Consider the following 14,247-nt stretch of genomic DNA (forward strand, 5'->3'; position numbering starts at 1 on the left):
CGCCATCGACAAATATGAATTGTCACCTTTGAAATCCTTATTAAAACTGGTTAATTACAATAAATATGTATAATGGAATGAAGGGTACGTTTCCTTATCCACATGTTCATGCCATTTGTTAATCTAAAGAAAAATGTTTGATATGTTAGATGCAGGTGTTAGCTTGCGTAAAGCTAGATTTTCTTTAACCAATGCAAAATTTGTCTCTTTCGTCTGACCAATCATGTATAAATGACAATTACTGCCACCGAGATGACAGTAACTGCCCGCGTCCAAAGACGATGTTTAAATGAATCGGTTGCTTGTCGTACTTTTCATTATATTGTATTGTATTTTGCAAACGCCGTTGCCTTACACTTTTTTCCGTCACATTTTCTTTAGCTTGTTTCAAATTAATTTGTGTGTAAGGGTCTTTTTGTGGTAATAATTTTATTACTTTTTAGTTTGTTTTTGTAGCAGCTCATACATCTGTGTTCGTTCGGTTTCCATTTTCTGATTCCATTCCATTTGGTTCTGCCTCTAAGTCCAGTCTCAAAAAGGATGTTACCTGAATGGGTTGTGTCCATAACGAGACTGGAGTTAGCTTGGCTGGGCAGCGAAATAGGTGTAGCGTGTGCCTGTGCCACAAGCTGGGCACATGTTCTGCACATCGCTGTTAATCCGGGCTCAGTAAGAATTTAGGCGGCTGCACCATCCGGATCGTGATTGAGCCAAAACTAATTTCACAGTGGCAAATTTAAGAAATATTTCACTTTTTCGTAAAGAAAAGGAAAAAAATTGTCTTTGATTTTATGAATTGCATTAATTATTTTTTTTCTCATCAAAAGTGATCATTTTAAAATTGAAACATCGAATACAGGTAGTTATCAGTGTTTTAGAATAAAAATTTTTAAAAATAATGATGTAAAAATATTTTAAAAGTTAATTCAAAATATTACCATATTTTCGCCATATCCGAAAAGTATATGGAGTTTTAAAAAAAAATTATATCGAGAAGGTCTTAAAATTTTAATTTTGTATTTTAGAATGGAATGTCATATTTCATAATCAACAAAAAACTCGTGCCGTTTTTGTTTAATTTAAAAAATGCTGAAATCAAAATTTGAGTAAAGCCAGAAAAAATAATTTATTCTTTGCAAAACCTTCTAAAATCTGAAGACAAAAAGACAACATATTTTTATGAGAAAGGAATAATTATAAAAACATATAAATATATTAAGCCTTTCAATCTGGAATTGACTATATATTTATATATATATATATATATATATATATATATATATATATATATATATATATATATATATATATATATATATATATATATATATATATATATATATATATATAAATAATATAGTCAATTCCAGATAGAAAGGCTTAATTGCCAGCCAATTTTGTATATTTATATGTTTTTATAATTATTCCTTTCTCATAAAAATATGTTGTCTTTTTGTCTTCAGATTTTAGAAGGTTTTGCAAAGAATAAATTATTTTTTCTGGCTTTACTCAAATGTTGGATTTATACAGGCAATTTTTGTAATTTTTCCATTCATCCATTTGAAAACAAAGTACCAAATAATAAGTTTGTAAAAATACTTTGTCTGAAACTATCAAAATACCAAATATTGGAAAATACCATTATATATTTTGTAGGGAGAAATTCCCAAAATACCTACAATTTGGAAGTGCCTTTATATATGATTAATACTTAATAGTGGATTTATCTTCACAAAATTTAGCAGGGAGAGATTTTGTCCGCTCAGAGCTCAAAATGTCAGAATACTCATGATTGGGTTTGAAATTGTGACCGAAACCTTAAAAATACCAAAAAAAATCAGTAGTCCTATATGGTAGCCTTACCGAAACGTGGACCGATATGTCCCAATTTCAATGTTTAAGAAAAATATCAGAGCAATAGAATGCTTCCCTGAATTAATCTCCGTTTTTGGGCATCTCACCCCACTGTGCGACGGGTGGGGTGGTCTCCAAGCACAGTATTCACTCTATATCCTTCAATGGCTTCTGAGACCGCATTAGAGTGAATGCTATTCAGTCCCGCTTGATAGGCCTGTTGATCTAGAGGCTCTCTCTCTTATACCTCTGCACCTCTCATGAAGGTCTTTCCTAACGTGCCTGGGCGGAGGTTGCCTATCCACAAGATGGTGATTCGGGTGGCTTTGTCTATAACACCCAAGCAGGTTCTAAGGGCGGCATTCTGGTAGGACTGAATATTTTTCCACTGCGTAGCACTGACGTTTGCGGACCACACCGGAGCCGCATAGTTTACCACAGACCGGTCTATCGCGTTGTAATGTTTCCTTATCAGCTCCCCAAGTACTACCGGTCACAGATTTGAGGACCTTGTTCCTACTTCTAATCTTGTCGCAGATAGCTGTGGTATGTGACCCCTAATACCTTGGGGTAGTTGGTGGTCGGAATAATAGCACCATCGACCTCTAGATTCAAGATAGCCACATCTTCGCAGTCCATGTGGTGAAAAGTGTGGCCGTCGACTTAGTGGTGGATATCTTCATATCCCTCGCAGTGAAAAATGCGGTAAGATCAACAAGGTAAGCGTTTAACTGATCGTAAATGTCATCAATAAAGGGTCTGGACGCACGCCACGAGCGTACAATCATCTGCGTACGTTATAATCTCTATGCCGTCTGGAGGGCGTGAAATGTCACAATGTTAGAGGTTAAACAGTTCCGGAGATATCACCCCACCTTGGGGAACTCCCTGTTCCTACGGATGCTCGACTTTTTGTTTCTGAATTCCACGTACGACTGGCGTCCACACATGTAGTTTACTATCCAACGTTTCAAAGATGGCCGGAGGGCGGTGCGCTCAATGTCCTCGAACAGTTTGGCATGATTGACTGTATCAAAGGCTTTTGATAAATCAAGTGCAACCATAACTGTTCAATCGCACGGCCTGTTCTGTTGAGACCTCTACTGACATGTGTGGAAATGGCGTGTAAAGCTGTTGTTGTGCTGTTCAATTTTCGGAATCCGTGTTGATAATCAGCTACTGGGAAACACTCTCTTATGCTGGGGAGGAGTAAAGCCTCAAGCGTCTTTGCTACTGGTGACAAAAGTGATATCGGCCTGTATGAATCTCTTTTGCTGGCATCCTTGCCTGGCTTCAGGACCACCCTGCCCATTTTCCAGGCATCAGGAACTACCAGGGTGGCTAACGACAGATTGAGGAGCTTTGTAAGATACTCAACTCCTGGTTCATCCAGTTGCTTCAACATTACCATAGAGATTCCGTCAGGGCCAAGCACTTTGAATGACTTCACGCTTCGGATAACATCTTCCAACGTAAATTGTGGTGGTACCTCATCGGCTGGAAGGGATCGTACATGGCTTAGGATCCTTCTCTTAGCCCTGTCACTCTCGGGGTGTTCTAAAAACTGCCGATTGTAATAACACGCGCACCTCTTCGGATCTGTCACTTCTACGCCGTTAAATGAGACAGATGTTCGATCGTCCTTTTTTCCAGGGTTCGAGAGCGACTTAACCGTTGTCCACAATTTACTCGTTCCGGTACTGATGTTGCAATGCTTCAGACGTTCTGGCCACTTTTTCCGCTTATGCTCACCTACTAACGTGTTTACCTCCAGAGTAAGTTCCCTTACTCTGGGGTTATTATGGTTAGTACGGCGAAGCTCATCTCGTTCGTTTTCTAATCCCGCTGCCTCTGCTGGGAAATTTGGTCTTATTTCAGGTATTCGACCAGCAGGTATATAGCGAGCGGCTGCAGCTTTGATGATGTCCCGGCAACACCTATCTGCTACCTGAACATCAGATGGGTTGGGCAGTTCTCTGAAGCGGCCATTGGTATATTCTCTGAATTCTTGCCAATTGTCTTTCCCATGGCTAAGGAAAGTGCGTTAAGAGTCTATGAAGTCGGGTGGTCTGTTGATGGCGACAATAATGGGGAAGTGGTCTGAGCCCAGAGAAATGACTGATTGCCAAGTCACGTCATTCGTCAGATCTAGGGACACAATGGCTATGTCCGGTAAACTGTGGCAGTCTCCCCTTATTCAGGTGGGCGCGTCCTCATTCACTGTGCAAAACGTTGGGCTATCAATTTGCTCAGCCAGCGCCATGCCTCTCTGGTCATTACCTAGGACGGAATGCCATAATTCAAGATGGGTATTGAAATCCCCTAGCATCAGACGGTTATTGCCTACCAGAAGTGAACTGATATTAGGCATATAACGTGGGGCACAGCTATTTAATGGCGGAATGTACAAGTTGAACATCTCGACCTCGGCGGTTCCACACTTGACCGCTACCCCCATACATTCCATGTACGGGTCACTTAGAGTCAAGCTCAGGCGAGATAGGTCTGCACTGGACAGATTGGTGCAATAGGAACGCTAATCCTCCACCTCCACCCCTGGAGCGATCTTTCCTCAGTACGTTGTATCCATCACAACTTTGAAGCATGCAGGTGGTACTCAGCTTCGTTTCCGATCGCTGCGACCTTGATGTTCTTCCGACTCATGAAGCGTATGATTTCGTTAATTTCCTCGGAGACCATCACAATTGAAATGGAGAAATGACGCATTATCCGGAACATGAACAGCAATGTGTGGCGTCAACTGCTGCGTAAATTGCTGTTGAGGAGATTGCGGGGGAGTCTCATAGTGCGACGACGATGAGGACGCCGAAGATGAAGACTTACTGGGGTCTACATTGGCGCAGCAGGAAGCAATGTAGTCCCTATTGCTGTACTCCTGTATTCGATTTAAGACGGAACAATTACGGAAATGCACACACTCCATGCATCCGTTGCATCTCACCGAGACCGATCTGTGGTGGATGCGGAGCAGAACCATGGTCCATCCTCTGCTGGCATGTGTGGAAATGGCGTGTAAAGCTGTTGTTGTACTATTACTGTACTGTTGTTGTAATCAGCAACTAGGAGTAGTAATGCCTCAAGCGACATGTATCATATTGCAGGAGGTTGTTCAATAAGAGCAATGTTGAGGCTGTGTCCTTTGACGACTTGAGAAAAAGATCGAATGTGCAGAATGGCTAATAGGAACTTACAGCATCCTAGTCTCCGGATCGTATTCAGTATCTCTTAAGCAAGATGTCCAAACCGGAACAGCATAGTTCAATATGGAGTGTCGGGTGACTATACGCCGCTAAAAGTGTTTCTTTGTCTTTTCCTCAGAAAGTACCTTTTCTTTAAGAATTAATATTTCATTTAGATTAAGCAGGTTTAGAGGATTTAGAGTAGATTTTGGTACTGGTATTGATATAATAAAATCGAGAATAATTATATTTTTAAATGAGTAGCAATAGATTTTTTCACCGGTAGATGAAATCTTTTCTGTAGCTGATATTTTAATGCTAAGTTTTCCATCATGGTACGGAACATAGTGAGTATGCGATCTCTACGTAATGGGGAGGTCGCCCCCACGGTCGGTTGGAGTGGGAAAGAGTGGCCTTGGGAACGTTCGAAAAAAAGAGCTTTGAAGGCCTTGTTCTTCACTTGTACTTGACCTTACATATGCCGATATACTTCGTTAAGTTGAGAAGGTTATCATATACAACACTAAGGACTTTTGAGTGTTGTACAGTCGGAATTAATCGGTGATCGACTATTATGTTGTGGAATTCAAAATGTTATCAATCAAGACCGAACGATCAACCGTGCCAAACGCCTTAGAGACATCTAACGTGACGATAGCTGTACATGCCGGCGGGTTTTGTTGAGGCTGTTCGCAACATGTGGAACAATCCCTTTAATGTTGTTGTAGTGCTGTAAACTTTCCGGAAACCATGTTAAGGGTCAGCTTGCAGCTTTTCAAGTTGCGACATTTCTGCTGGGTCAAGATACCCTAGCATGACCATTGAGACGCTATCTGGATCATAAGCTTTGGATGATTTAGTTTTGCAAATAATTGTATCTACTCCAGATTTCGTGAAGGAGCATGGCATTGACTCACGTTGGAGTTTAATTATTTTCCTTAAGTTTGCTGTTGTTGTTGTAGCAGTTTTAACATGCTCCGTTGTTTATATTCTGACTAATCTGGCTCTTCCTCAATGTCCAGGTTTAGGATTTCTGCTACCTTTATGGGCCGTAGCCAGAGATCCTCTGGATGGAGTTGGGTAGGTTTGGCTGGACAATTAAACAGGTGCAGTGTATTGTGCGGGCCTGTATCGCACCCTGCGCAGGCGTTCCGCACATCTTCGTCCATTATTAACGTAGTTGGGCCAAAACTACCCTGGTTTGCTAAGCAGCCGACGTTCTTCAGCTGCAATGGATGAGGGGTGGACTCCGAGGATGGTATTCATAATGTAATTATTAACTACCTCTGCAACTGCATCAGTATGAATGCTATTCAGACCCGCTTGATAGGATTCATGATGAAGGGGCCCTCTTATATCGTTGGACCTCTCTCTCAAGATCATGCAGGTCCTTCCTGACGCGCCTGGGTGGGGGAGTTCTATCCACCACATGGTCGTTAGGGTGACTCCTACGATAACACCAGATAACACAGGTACTGCAACGAAAGCATATGATTATGCTGATTATGTAAATGGTCCACAGGAGTTATGAGGAGGCACCCTGTTGCAGTTCTCAGGGAGGCATTCTGGCAGGTCTGATTACTTTTCCACTGCGTTGCACTCGTATTCGCCGTCCACACTGGAGCCGCATAGCTAACCACAGACCAACCTATCGTTTTATAAGAGGTCAACAAGGTTTCCTTATCCCCACCCCAAGTGCTGCCGGCTAGCGCCTTGAGGACCTTGTTCCTACTTTTCATTTTATCGCAAATAGCTGTGGCTTGCGCGGAAGACTTGAACATGCTATCGAATGTGACCCCAAGGATTTTGGGATAGTTGGTGGTCGGAATTATGTGCCCCTCGACCTGCACATTCAGCTGTGTTCTCATCTCCACAGTCCATGCGGTAAATAGTGTGGCCGTCGATTTAGTGGCGGATATTTTCATATTCCTCGCATGGAAGAAGGCGGCAAGCTCCGCGAGATAGTTGTTCACCCTGACACATATGTCATCAACTGCAGCACCCGACGCCATGATCGTACAGTCATCCGCATATGTTACGATCTCGATGCCGTCTGGAGGGCGCGGAATTCCGGAGAGGTAGATTTTAAACAGTTCCGGAGATATCACCCCACCTTGGGGAACTCCCTGTTTCACTCTACGGGGCTTGGACTTCTTCTTCCGGAAGTCTACGTACAACTGGCGTCCACACATATAGTTGACTATCCAACGTTTCAAACTTGGCGGGGGGTAGTATTCTTAACGTACTCGAACAGCGTGGCATGGTTGAGCTCTTATACGACGTAGTACTCTTCGCCTCGCCCTATCACTCTCGGGGTGCTCAACAAATTGGCGGTTAAAATGGCCAGCGACCCCTTCGTATCAGTCACCGTTACGTCGTTAAATGCGACTGCTATCCCATCAGCCTTTTTCTCAGGGTTCGAGATTGACTACCGTTACTCACAGTTTATTCAAATCGGTTCCAATGTTGCAACACTTCAGATGGTCTAGCCACTTTTTCCGCTTATGCTCCTGTACCAACCTGTTGACTTCCATTCTCAGTTCACTGACTCTTAGATCAGTAGGGTTGGTATGTCTGAGCTCAACACGCGCATTCGCTAATCCCGCTGCCTCTGCCTTGAAATTTGGTCTTATTTCGTGTATTCGACCAGCAGGTATACAGCGATCGGCTGCAGCTTTGATGATGTCCGGGAAAATCCTTTCAGCTACCCGAACATCAGAAGGATTGGGCAGTTCTCTGAAGCGAAGGTTAGTGAACTCTCTGAAGTCAGGCCTGTGGGCTTTCCGATGGTTAAGCAAAGTGCGGTGTTCAGAGGATATGAAATCGGGCGATCTGCTGATGGAGACGATTATCGGGAGATGGTCTGAGCCAAGAGAAATGACGGGTTGCCAACGAGGTTCACAGCTATTAACCGGCGGAATATAAACATTAAGCACCTATACCTCGGCAGTTCCACACTTGACTGCTACCCCCATACACTCCATGTATGGGTCACAGAATGGTGTAACAGGAACGCTAATCCCCCACCTCCACTTCTGGTGCGATCTTTCCTCAATACATAGTTACCAGTTAATTGAGCTTGGTTTCCTGCACCGCTGCGATCTTAATATCTGTCCGATTCATAAAATCCACTATCTCATCAATTTTACCTCGGAGTCCGTTGCAATTGAATTTCAAGAATGATGCACTGTCTGAAATTGGAACAGCAACATGTGGCGTTAGGTGCTGCGGTGTTGGTTGCTGTTCTGGAGACTGCGGGGGAGTTCCATACTCTGACGACGACTGGGAAGTTGACGGCGAGGTCGTGGACTCACTGGGGACTACGTTAGTACAGCATGATGCAACATAGTCCCAATCGCTTGTAGTTTTACAAGAACAATCGCACTCAACTTTAAGTGCATTCAATTGCAAGTGCTTGTTGAAAAAAAACAAAATCATGGATGAAGCAAGTGCATCGTCTGACGATGCCAACGATGATAACTTTAACTGGCAAATAATGTATTCAAAACGCAAAAAGAAAACAACAATTTCTAATAATAATAAAAATCAGAAACAAAACATTGATGACCCCGGTACTTCTGACACTTCTGCTGCAGTAAATATCAACAAGTATGCAGAACTCAGCGAAGACGAAGAAAAAAGTAATAATAATGATAATAATGGTAATGTAATGCCGAAACCACCTCCAATTTTCGTTTCTGGAGTTAAAAATATTTGTTCTATGATCAAAAGTGTTGCAAAAGTTATTAGTGACAACGAATTCAACTATAAGGCTTTAAGAAAAGATCAAATCAAGTTAAACATAATGTCTCTTGATTCATATAGAAAGCTTGTCAAATATTTTGAAAACAATAGCATCTGCTTCCACACTTATCAATTAAAATCAGAACGATCATTTAGGTTCGTCATTAAAAATCTCCATCCTTCAACACCTGTGGAATACATAAAAGCGTCCTTATTATTTCAAGGACATCAAGTTAGAAATGTTGCGAATGTTAAACACAAGATTACAAAACAACCTTTACCAATGTTTTTCATAGATGTAGATCCAAATCCTAACAATAAAGACGTGTTCGAGATAAAATATATTGGAAAGGCAAGTGTAAAAATTGAGTCACCATTAAAAACAAACGATATTGTTCAGTGTCACCGATGTCAAGAATATGGACATACGAAAAGTTACTGTAAAAGACCATTTGCCTGTGTAAAATGTGGCCTTCGACAACCAACATCAAACTGTCCAAGGAGTTGAGAAGATCCACCAAAATGTGCCCTGTGCAGTGAAAATCATACCGCCAATTACAAAGGATGTCATGTATACCAAACACTTCTGAAAAGAAAACTTCCCATCAACAGACCATATGCTAATCCTTCATATACACACAATAATAAAGAATTTCCAAATCTACATCGCAATAATGGTAAAAATCCCAACATCTTTGCAAACCTTGCTCAAAATGCCCAGTCTTATGCCGCATCCTTGAGGTGCAATGAGAGTGAAATCAATGTCATGCAAAATATTGAAACATTATTAAATAAGCAAATTGAAATGACATCAACTCTTATGAACATGATGTCACTCCTTATTACCAAATTATGCAAATAGATCTACGTATTGCCGTATGGAATGCCAACAATATCATATGAGGGAATTATCGATAAACCACTACTTCAGGCAGCAATGATCAATGAAATGATCAATTCGTTACAATTTATCTATATATATAAAAATCAATTGATGTTTGTTGGTAACGGAATCAGTTGAAAACGGCTGGACCGATTTGTATAATTTTTTGTACAAACGTTTGTCATACCCCGAGTTAGGTTTTTAAAGAAAAAAATATTGACCACGCCTCCGTTTACGCCCACTATTTCGATTTATCTAAAATCCTTATATTTCCCAAATAAACAAGATATTGGTTTAAAAAATTTTAAACGAGATACTGTTGTTGGCAGCAATGATCAATGCAATGATCAATTCGTTACAATTTATCTATATATATAAAAATCAATTGTTGTTTTTTGGTAACGGAATCAGTTGAAAACGGCTGGACCGATTTGCATGATGTTTTGTACAAACGTTCGTCATACCCCGAGTAAGGTTTTTAAAGAAAAAGATATTGGCCACGCCTCCTTTTACGCCCACTATTACGATTTATCTAAAATCTTTATATTTGCCAAAATAGTGAAGATATCGGTTTGAGAGCTATTACACGAGATGCTGTTGGCTTTCCATCCAACCCTAAGTACTTATTTAGGGGCTGAGAAACGCGCCTACTTTTAAATCTATCTCTCTATATGTAAAAGAAAGTTGTGTTAGTCACTACTCTTATAACATAAAGACCGCCGGTCTGATGTTAACGATTTAGACAAATTCGGAATTGCGCATTTTAGTCTAGAGGCTACCTGGGGTAGAAAATCATCTTTCAGATAATTATCCTCATAGGAATTTATTTAAGTATAGTCCCCACATTAGTATACCCCCAAGTCCACTTTCCCGGTCTGATGCTGTTGGCTTTCCATCCAACCCTAAGTACTTATTTAGGGGCTGAGAAACGCGCCTACTTTTAAATCTATCTCTCTATATGTAAAAGAAAGTTGTGTTAGTTACTACTCTTAAAACATAAAGACCGCCGGTCTGATGTTAACGATTTAGACAAATTCGGAATTGCGCATCTTAGTCTAGAGGCTACATGGGGTAGAAAATCATCTTTCAGATAATTATCCTCATAGGAATTTATTTAAGTATAGTCCCCACATTAGTATACCCCCAAGTCCACTTTCCCGGTCTGATGCTGTTGGCTTTCCATCCAACCCTAAGTACTTATTTAGGGGCTGAGAAACGCGCCTACTTTTAAATCTATCTCTCTATATGTAAAAGAAAGTTGTGTTAGTTACTACTCTTATAACATAAAGACCGCCGATTTAGACAAATTCGGAATTGCGCATCTTAGTCTTGAGGCTACCTGGGGTTGAAAATCATCTTACAGATAATTATCCCCATAGGAATTTATTTAAGTATAATCCCCAAATCCACTTTCCCAACCAATGTGTGGTCAGAAAAAAAAATTGGTATTCTATTGAATTTGTAACCCCCAAGAGAATATTGGTTGGGAACGTAGATTTTGGATGTACGTCTATATGAAATAAACTCCGAAATGTCATTCTGGGACTCATTCAGTCGGAAATTGTGGCAGAAACATGAAAAAAAATACGAAATTATAAAGTAACTTTATTGGATCTCCACCTCTCCACAGTTTAAATGACAATCAATTAATGCCCATCTTATGGTAATCGGAGCAAAAGAGTAATTTTTTGGCTATTCTGACAAAATTCTGCCTTCAAGTACGAGGTGGACAAAACTGAATACCACGCAATACGGGATTTTAAACGTTGGAAATACAAATTTCAAATTATGGCTCATTTGAATGCTTTTTACAATACCAAAAGTTGAGCTGAATTTTCACATGGGGCTATTATAGATGTTCTTTATCATATAGGTATTGACCACTCAAATTAAAGCCTATAGCTGAAAAATAAGATCAGGCTTTTCAAAATATCTAAAACCGACGGTAATTATAATTTTTGCCGTGAATATTAATTTATATTTAGTCATGGAGTCATGACTCATAATCAAGTCATTGCTTATAATCAAAATCGGAGTAATTATAATAGAGTCATTACTTATAATCAAAATTGTGCCGCCTACAAAAGTCAGATCTGTGATTTATTATGCTTTAAAGACTAAAAGTACGGGCCGGCATCGCGGAGCGGGCCAGCTAGTCTATATATATAAAAATTAATTGAAGTTTTTTTGGTAACGGAATCAGTTGAAAACGGCTGGACCGATTTGTATAATTTTTTGTACAAACGTTTGTCATACCCCGAGTTAGGTTTTTAAAGAAAAAATATTGACCACGCCTCCGTTTACGCCCACTATTTTGATTTATCTAAAATCCTTATATTTCCCAAATAAACAAGATATTGGTTTAAAAATTTTTACACGAGATACTGTTGACCTTCCCTCCAACCCTAAGTATTTGTTTGGTGGCTGAGGAACTGACCACGCATACTTTTTAATCTATCTATACATCTTTATATATAAATGAAAGTTGTGTTAGTTACTACGCTTATAACTTAAGAACCCCTGAACTGATTTTAATGATTCATACAAATTCGGAATTGTCTCTTTTCCGAAAAGGATAATATCCAAAAAAACGCATAAAATATATGTGATATGTTAACATTTTCATTTTGACTTTTGAAATTTACAATAGTAATGTTTTATTTTGCATGATTTTTTCCATTTTGACTTACTTTTTTCTAATGTACATTTGTAGTGTTTTTTATATTTTATTTTTGAATTCGAATATTAATACCAATTTATTTAATTGACTTGATTTCTTGAGAACTGAAATTGATGGCGGGTTACATGGAAGTGTAGTACCGAATTATGTGGTGGCGAAACGGAATAGATGATACCGAAATAATTTAATGCGGTCACACCAAAGTTAAAACATAATTACTTTTTCAAAATCGTTAAAAAAAATCCCAAAAAAAGAGATCTCATTGCAACAATTCTCAAAACGGGAAAATATCGAAAAAATTTCCAATGGAATTGAATTTTAAAACAAAAGTACATTCTATTGACAAACTTTGTAAGGATCTTTAAACAGTTGCTGTAAAAAATCAGCGAACAAGTTGAAGATTTTTTCAATTTGTTATTCTTTTGTCATTTTTTTCTATTTGTAATATCATATTGAATTCAGTGGATTTTTTGTGAACAAAATAAAGAATTATTTTTCACTATATACAATTTTTCACAAAAAAAAAAAAATGAAATAAGTGCGAAATACGATGGTAACTGACATCTACCTTTCAACTCCAGGGCCTACATCGTGCTTCAGCTGGAAGATGCGCAGACATTTAAACAAATAAAAATGACCGAAAAAGACTGATGGGGCTTATTTCAAAGCGTGGCCCTACTTCTTTCATGTGACAATAATCCGTCCAATGAGGGCTCAAAATGCAAAAATTTTTGGAAGTACAATCAGTAAAATACCAAATATAAAGGGTGCAAAATAGTAGAGCGAATGGGACTTTTAGTAAGAAAAGGATTTCTATTCTTCCAAAAATTCTTCCTGAACATTTAAGATACCTTAAATCGCTTTTGCAGGTCATGATATCGATCATAAATAACCATCGTATGATTTAAGCCATTTTTGGAGTCTTCGCCACTTTCTTCTATTTTTGGCCCTTATTTGGCATCTTTGTTTCTAAGGGGGTAGAGAACCTCTTCGCATAAGATTTTCGGAGTAGGGCCCATATTGGTCTTGACCACTAAAAAATTGTATTTATGCTACCCTGGGGTAAAGAACCATCGTACAGATAATTGCCACATATAAATTTATTCATGTAAAGTCCCCACATTGGAGTATCCCCAAGTCCACTTTCCCATCTAATATGTGGTCAGAAAAGAAAAATTTGTATTCTATTGAATTTGTAACCCCCAAAAGAATATTGGTTGGGAACGTAGATTAGGGATATACATCTATATGAAATAAATTGTGAAAACATGAACAAATTACAAATATAAGAAAGTAGCACGGGATCGAATCTTTGTTGAATTTGTTGAATGAATGAATTATACTATGATGAAAAATATGGACTTTATGGGGTCTCCAATTTACAATTTAAATGACAAATAAAATTAGTTCCTATATTACGGTAATGGGTGTAAAATAGTAATTACATTTGACTATTCTGAAATCAGTCTGACCACAATTATGAGGTGGATAAAACTATTTTTACTTATTTAAATAACGTGATTTTTTTCGGTTTGACATGCTATGTTGTTCTGCTATATTTTCGATTTGGCCTCTATTTGTCATCTTGGATTATAAGGGGTGAAGAAAGTTTTCAATGTAGGTCGATGTTTCGCATTTTACCATATTTCAAAGGATTTGGCTAAAAATGTGTATTTGGGGGTAAAAATCTTACACAAAAATTTCAACATATCTACAAATTTTAGAATTTTCTCCATATAATAGTACCCCCTCAAGTCCACCTTTTGGCGGACAAACAGACCGACATAGTTAGGGCGACTTATGAGGACACTAATGCACAATATGTTGTGCTAATGGGTTTAAAAAAGTAATAATCTTTGCCTATTCTTAAATCAATTAGCCCTCAA

General features: G+C 39.0%; 1 protein-coding gene across 1 annotated transcript in view; it reads left to right on the top strand.

Moving 5' to 3' along the window:
• Positions 1 to 14,247, top strand: part of LOC101890389 (ceramide synthase 6) — an 87,313-nt gene that overhangs the window by 20,209 nt on the left and 52,857 nt on the right. The gene's annotated exons all lie outside the window — the stretch shown is intronic.

This window comes from Musca domestica, unplaced genomic scaffold (assembly GCF_030504385.1).
Source record: "Musca domestica strain aabys unplaced genomic scaffold, Musca_domestica.polishedcontigs.V.1.1 13, whole genome shotgun sequence".
Lineage (NCBI taxonomy): Eukaryota > Metazoa > Arthropoda > Insecta > Diptera > Muscidae > Musca > Musca domestica.